The 7,686-nt window shown below is 41.0% G+C and overlaps 1 pseudogene; it reads right to left on the minus strand.

Annotated features, from left to right (window-relative positions):
- Positions 1 to 4,304: 4,304 nt before the first annotated feature.
- On the minus strand, positions 4,305 to 7,040 carry LOC101118560 (asparagine synthetase [glutamine-hydrolyzing]-like; annotated as a pseudogene).
- Between the last annotated feature and the right edge of the window lie 646 nt (positions 7,041 to 7,686).

Here is a 7,686-nt window from a genome sequence, read left to right on the forward strand (position 1 = left end):
CAGTTTCTGGATATAATATTCTATGCATGATGGGTTTCCTCATGGTTTTTCATGAGTCTTCTAAGGACACTCCATTCTTTTCCATAAACAAAGAGGAAAAAAGAAAATCTGATCATTGGAATGCCCAAGTTGGGTGGGTTCATCAAAGGCTCTGTTGAGGCCTTAAAGACTGTTATCTGGCCCACAAAATTGGGTCAGTGTTTTATTATTGATGGGTGGGTCATGGTGGAGAGGTCTGACAGAATGTGGTCCACTGGAGAAGGGAATGGCAAGCCACTTCAGTATTCTTGCCTTGAGAACCCCATGAACAGTATGAAAAGACAAAATGATAGGATAATGAAAGAGGAACTCCCCAGGTCAGTAGGTGCCCAATATGCTACTGGAGATCAGTGGAGAAATAACTCCAGAAAAAAATGGAGGGATGAAGCCAAAGCAAAAACAATACACAGCTGTGGATGTGACTGGTGATAGAAGCAAGGTCCGAAGCTGTAAAGAGCAATATTGCATAGGAACCTGGAATGTCAGGTCCATGAATCAAGGCAAATTGGAAGTGGTCAAACAAGGGATGGCAAGAGTGAACATCAACATTCTAGGAATGAGTGAACTAAAATGGACTGGAATGGGTGAATTTAACTCAGATGACCATTATATCTACTACTGCGGGCAGGAATCCCTCAAAGAAATGGAGTAGCCATCACGGTCAACAAAAGAGTCTGAAATGCAGTACTTGGATGCAATCTCAAAAATGACAGAATGATCTCTGTTCGTTTCCAAGGCAAACCATTCAATATCACAGTAATCCAAGTTTATGCCCCAACCAGTAACACTGAAGAAGCTGAAGTGGAACGGTTCTATGAAGACCTACAAGACCTTTTAGAACTAACACCCAAAAAAGATGTCCTTTTCATTATCGGGGACTGGAATACAAAAGTAGGAAGTCAAGAAACACCTGGAGTAACAGGCAAATTTGGCCTTGGAATGCAGAATGAAGCAGGGCAAAGATTAATAGAGTTTTGCCAAGAAAATGCACTGGTCATAGCAAACACCCTCTTCCAACAACACAAGAGAAGACTCTACACATGGACATCACCAGATGGTCAACACCAAAATCAGACTGATTATATTCTTTGCAGCCAAAGATGGAGAAGCTCTATACAGTCAGCAAAAATAAGACCAGGAGCTGACTGTGGCTCAGGTCATGAACTCCTTATTACCAAATTCAGACTCAAATTGAAGAAAGTAGGGAAAACTGCTAGACCATTCAGGTATGACCTCAATCAAATCCCTTATGATTATACAGTGGAAGTGAAAATAGTTTTAAGGGCCTAGATCTGATAGATAGAGTGCCTGATGAACTATGGAATGAGGTTTGTGACATTGTACAGGAGATAGGGATCAAGACCATCCCCACGGAAAAGAAATGCAGAAAAGCGAAATGGCTGTCTGGGGAGGCCTTAAAATAGCTGTGAAAAGAAGAGAGGCAAAATGCAAAGGAGAAAAGGAAAGATATAAGACCTGAATGCAGAGTTCCAGAGAATAGCAAGAAGAGATAAGAAAGTTTTCTTCAGTGATCAATGCAAAGAAATAGAGGAAAACAACAGAATGGGAAAGACTAGAGATCTCTTCAAGAAAATTAGAGATCCCAAGGGAGCATTTCATGCAAAGATGGGCTCGATAAAGGACAGAAATGGTCTGGACCTAACAGAAGCAGAAGATATTAAGAAGAGGTGGCAAGAATACACAGAAGAACTGTACAAAAAAGATCTTGAAGAACTGTACAAAAAAGATCTTCATGACCCAGATAATCATGATGGTGTGATCACTCATCTAGAGCCAGACATCCTGGAATGTGAAGTCAAGTGGGCCTTGGAAAGCATCGCTACGAACAAAGCTAGTGGAGGTGATGGATTTCCAGTTGAGCTGTTTCAAATCTTGAAAGATGATGCTGTGAAAGTGCTGCACTCAATATGCCAGCAAGTTTGGAAAACTCAGCAGTGGCCACAGGACTGGAAGAGGTCAGTTTTCATTCCAATCCCAAAGAAAGGCAATTCCAAAGAATGCTCAAACTACCACACAGTTGCACTCATCTCACATGCTAGTAAAGTAATGCTCAAAATTCTCCAAGCCAGGCTTCAGCAATATGTGAACTGTGAACTTCCTGATGTTCAAGCTGGTTTTAGAAAAGGCAGAGGAACCAGAGATCAAATTGCCAACATCCGTTGGATCATGGAAAAAGCAAGAGAGTTCCAGAAAAACATATATTTCTGTTTTATTGACTAAGCCAAAGCCTTTGACTGTGTGGATCACAATAAACTGTGGAAAATTCTGAAAGAGATGGCAATACCAGACCACTAGACCTGCCTCTTGAGAAATCTGTATGCAGGTCAGGAAGCAACAGTTAGAACTGGACATGGGAGAACAGACTGGTTCCCAATAAGAAAAGGAGTACATCAAGGCTGTATATTGTCATCCTGCTTATTTAACTTATATGCAGAGTACATCATGAGAAACGCTGGACTGGAAGAAACACAAGCTGGAATCAAGATTGCCAGGAGAAATATCAATAACCTCAGATATGCAGATGACACCACCCTTATGGCAGAAAGTGAAGAGGAACTAAAAAGCCTCTTGATGAAAGTGAAAGTAGAGAGTGAAAAAGTTGGCCTAAAGCTCAACATTCAGAAAACAAAGATCATGGCATCTGGTCCCATCACTTCATGGGAATTAGATGGGGAAACAGTGTTAGACTTTATTATTTTGGGCTCCAAAATCACTGCAGATGGTGATTGCAGCCATGAAATTAAGAGATGCTTACTCCTTGGAAGAAAGTTATGACCAACCTAGATAATATATTCAAAAGTAGAGACATTACTTTGCCGACTAAGGTCCGTCTAGTCAAGGCTATGGTTTTTTCTGTGGTCATGTATGGATGGTGAGAGTTGGACTGTGAAGAAGGCTGAGCATCAAAGAATTGTTGCTTTTGAACTGTGGTGTTGGAGAAGACTCTTGAGAGTCCCTTGGACTGCAAGGAGATCCAACCAGTCCATTCTGAAGGAGATCAGCCCTGGGATTTCTTTGGAAGGAATGATGCTAAAGCTGAAGCTCCAGTACTTTGGCCACCTCATGTAAAGAGTTGACTCATTGGAAAAGACTCTGATGCTGGGAGGGATTGGGGTCAGGAGGAGAAGGGGATGACAGAGGATGAGATGCCTGGATGGCATCACTGACTCGATGGGTGTGAGTCTGAGTGAACTCCGGTAGTTGGTGACGGACAGGGAGGCCTGGTGTTGCGATTCATGGGGTCGCAAAGAGTCGGACACAACTGAGCGACTGAACTGAACTGTACTGAAACATATAGATATTTGGGCATGAAACAAGTTTGGAATTCAATTTTGGTGACTTCTAGTCCAAGGACTCCTTGCAGTTGGTTCTTGTTTGGGATTTTGGTTAATTTAGGACACAATGTAGTCTACTGGATCTCAGTGTCCCTCTTGTTCTAATATCTGATGCCATAAATATCAACCCTGGGTTTGGGCAAAATCCAGTTTTATTGTGGTGAGTTTATGTTCCTTTAAGGTTAAAAGCTTTAGCAAGCAAATGTCTTCCAGTGAGGGGACTTGAGAAAGATTTAAAAATCCACTTGTTTTAATGTAAGTCTAATAGCTGCTTTATCATTCTGTTCAAACTGTTTCTATATGCTATAATTATTTTTATGTAATGACATACATTTTCTAATAATATCCTTTCCTTGTAAAAAATGGAGTACTATAGGTGTGAAATGTTTATTTAATTATTTTGATATTTATCCCTTTCAACATCAGTAATTTTGTTTTCACACAGTGAAGCTATTACTTCGCCAATGTTAAATTCACAGAGCAAGTAAAATTACTTTTACATTTTTGATTATACCAAGACAAGAGTGGTCATGTGTAGAATTCATAGTCATCTTGTCTCAAGCATAAAATAGATCCTAGCACACATATAATAAATAATTCTAATTTTTCCCTCTATGTTATATTTATAAATTAGGGGGGAAATACCAATTTGATGGCATCAATACAATTTTTTATTTGCAATATAAAATTAGAAGAATATCTATTCCTCCATAAATATTCTAACTTTTTAACTTAATCATTAATGTTAATCAAGTGACTACTTTTAATTCTGTATGAGGCATTTATTATCTAATGTGCCTTACATTTAATAACATAACTGAATTTTAAAAGAGCATTTTATTTATTTTTTTTTTTTCTGAATTTAAGACTTTTATTTTTTCACACCCAGGCAAGCCTGATTATTTTGACTCCAGGGCTCAGCGAGTGCCTAAGCTTTGGCAGCAGCCTTGTAATGGGTCAGAGTGCAGGCAGAAGGGTCCATGGCGCTGGTCCACCTGGGAATCCAGTAATGGGGCAGCCAGTCGGCGTGGCCCAGGTAGTTGTTTTCAAAGATCTGACGCAGTAATAGCCTTCTTTTGTTTTGGGGGTATTGATGGGAAATTTCTGGGCTGCGCTTGCCATCGCTGCATCATCAACCTGATGCTCAATATAGTCCTGTAAAATCCTAAACCAGGAATATTTAACTGAGGTTATTCCATCACTGAAGGCTTCTTTTGGTTGCCAGAGAATCTCTTTAGGTATCAGATTGGAGTCCTCAAATGTCTCTCTCAGCAGATGCTTTTCTATCCCATTCTTGGGAACTCTCATATCTGGTGCCAGAGAAGTAGTAGGAAGAAAAGCGATGATCCAAGAAAGGGACTCTCAATTCAAGGCCATGGGCCGCAGTAGTTCAATCTGCTCGGAGAACATCAAACAAGTAGAGTTCCCTTAGAAGCAGCTCACTCTCCTCCTCAGCTTTCTCTGGGGAAGGAGCCTTGTGAAAATATATATAATCCTGCGTAAGTTCATCTGAACTTTCTCCAGAGAAGATCACCACGCTATCTATGTTCTTCCGAATGTACTTAGAAATTAAGTACATACCTACTGAAGCATGGACTGTTGTAATATCATAAGTTTCCAAGGAAAATATGACGTCATCCAGGACCTGAATGAGTTAAAGAGGACTTCATGGTGTTCACTCCCAGTATGATTTGCCACCTTTCTCAGTTCAGTTCAGTCGCTTAGTCGTGTCCGACTCTTTGCGACCCCATGAATCACAGCTCGCCAGGCCTCCCTGTCCATCACCAACTCTTGGAGTTCACTCAGACTCATGTCCATCGAGTCAGTGATGCCATCCAGCCATCTCATCCTCTGTCGTCCCCTTCTCCTCCTGCCTCCAATCCCTCCCAGCATCAGAGTCTTTTCCAGTGAGTCAACTCTTCCCATGAGGTGGACAAAGTACTGGAGTTTCACCTTTAGCATCATTCCTTCCGAAGAAATCCCAGGGCTGATCTCCTTCAGAATGGACTGGTTGGATCTCCTTGCAGTCCAAGGGACTCTCAAGAGTCTTCCCCAACACCACAGTTCAAAAGCATCAATTCTTCAGCGCTCAGCTTTCTTCGCAGTCCAACTCTCACCATCCATACATGACCACAGAAAAAACCATAGCCTTGACTAGACGGACCTTAGTCAGCAAAGTAATGTCTCTGCTTTTGAATATGCTATCTAGGTTGGTCATAACTTTTCTTCCAAGGAGTAAGCGTCTTTTAATTTCATGGCTGCCGTCACCATCTGCAGTGATTTGGGAGCCCCAAAAAATAAAGTCTGACACTATTTCTACTGTTTGCCCATCTATTTCCCATGAAGTGATGGGACCAGATGCCATGATCTTTGTCTTCTGAATGTTGAGCTTTAAGCCAACTTTTTCACTCTCAACTTTCACTTTCATCAAGAGGCTTTTAGTTCCTCTTCACTTTCTGCCATAAGGGTGGTGTCATCTGCATATCTGAGGTTGTTGATATTTCTCCCAGCAATCTTGATACCAGCTTGTGTTTCTTCCAGTCCAGCATTTCTCATGATGTACTCTGCATAGAAGTTAAATAAGCAGGGTGACAATATACAGCCTTGATGTACTCCTTTTCCTATTTGGAACCAGTCTGTTATCCCATGTCCAGTTCTAACCGTTGCTTCCTGACCTGCATACAGATTTTTCAAGAGGCAGGTCAGATGGTCTGGTATTCCCATCTCTTTCAGAATTTAGTAAATCAGGACTGTCTTCCATGCCAATCGCAAATATCTGGAGAGAGTACTGTACTTGGGCCTCTTTTAGCTGCTTCAACAGAGTGGCAGCAACCAAACTGGAATCCAAGCCACCTGATAAAAGGTAGCCAATCCTTCTGTCCGTCATCAAACGTTTATTAACGGCATTGTCAAAAAGAATCCAGAGATTGCTCTTCAGTTTCTGTCTCAAAACCTGGGAAGAGTTTCTCCACGCTGTCATACAGGGCATACAGAGGCTCATCTCTACATGATGGTATTTCACCATTGCCACCGATGCTACTTTGCCATTTGGCTTTAAGTCAAAAACTTCATAATGTCCTGGCAAAAAAGGCTCCACTTTTAAAAAAGGAGTCATGGAGTGCTTCAAGTTAACAAGTCCTTTAGCTTCTGAACACACGGCCAAAAACCCATCTTCTGTCATGGCTTTAAACAAAGGTCTCACTCCATAGGTGTCTCTGCCCAAGAACACTTTCTTATTGGCAGTATCCAGTAAAATAAATGCAAAGACTCCATCCAACATACAAACTGTTTATTCCATTCCTCCTTTGTCATAAAGATGAAGGATTATTTCACCATCCCCTTTGGTCTGGTATTCAAACTCAAAATGGTGTTGCAGCTTCTTGTGGTTGTAGATTTCACCGTTGTAACAGAGCCACAAGTAAGGATATTTCTTCACTCGAATTGGCTGCATTCCAAACAGCTGGTCAACTACCGCCAACTGGTGAAATCCAAAGCAGCAATTGGTGTACCCATTAACATTTTCAAAATGGAATGCATCCAGACCCCTGTGTGCAATCTTCATAGCACTCAGACACTGAACAGAAAGGCAGTCATTCCTGCCAAAGAGCGTCCAAATGCCACACATGGTGTGATGAAGCTCCGGGTTCTCTAGGCTCCAGTGGGGTGAGTGGCCCAGAGCAGCCCAGCTGCGGCTTGCAGGGTCTAAAAGAGCATTTTCTTCTCTCACCTTCTTTATAACTTCTCTAAAATGTCTGATAATTTAATATCTTTATTTTAAAACTTGCCTTGGAATTTTTGGTAGACTAAACTATTTTATTTTAACAATGTTTCCTCTGTATTTAGCACTGTGCCTGCATATACTACTTATTCTATCAAATGTATACTGCATTACTAGATGAATGAGTGATAAATTGAATTGTAGGTTGACATACGGTTAATCAAGGTATGATTGAAAAACTGATTCTCCATATTTATAAGTTTTCCAAGATTTCTCTTTACTTTGTAAACTGAGTCAGTCTATTTCACCTAAGGATATTTTCTACCTCTCTCCTTTTCCTTGGTGTTTATAATAGCAAGAACAATTTTCAATTTACCTTATGACTTCCTCTCTGTAGATGAATTATTTAAATATTAACTCTATGACACCATATGCTGTAGAGTATAAAAAACACTGCAATTTAAGAGCGATCCACTGAGTAGCAGCTGCTCAGTTCAGTTCAGTTCAATTCAGTCGCTCAGTCGTGTCCAACTCTTTGCAACCCCATGAATCACAGCACGCCAGGCTTCCCTG

This window comes from Ovis aries, chromosome 17 (assembly GCF_016772045.2).
Source record: "Ovis aries strain OAR_USU_Benz2616 breed Rambouillet chromosome 17, ARS-UI_Ramb_v3.0, whole genome shotgun sequence".
NCBI lineage: Eukaryota > Metazoa > Chordata > Mammalia > Artiodactyla > Bovidae > Ovis > Ovis aries.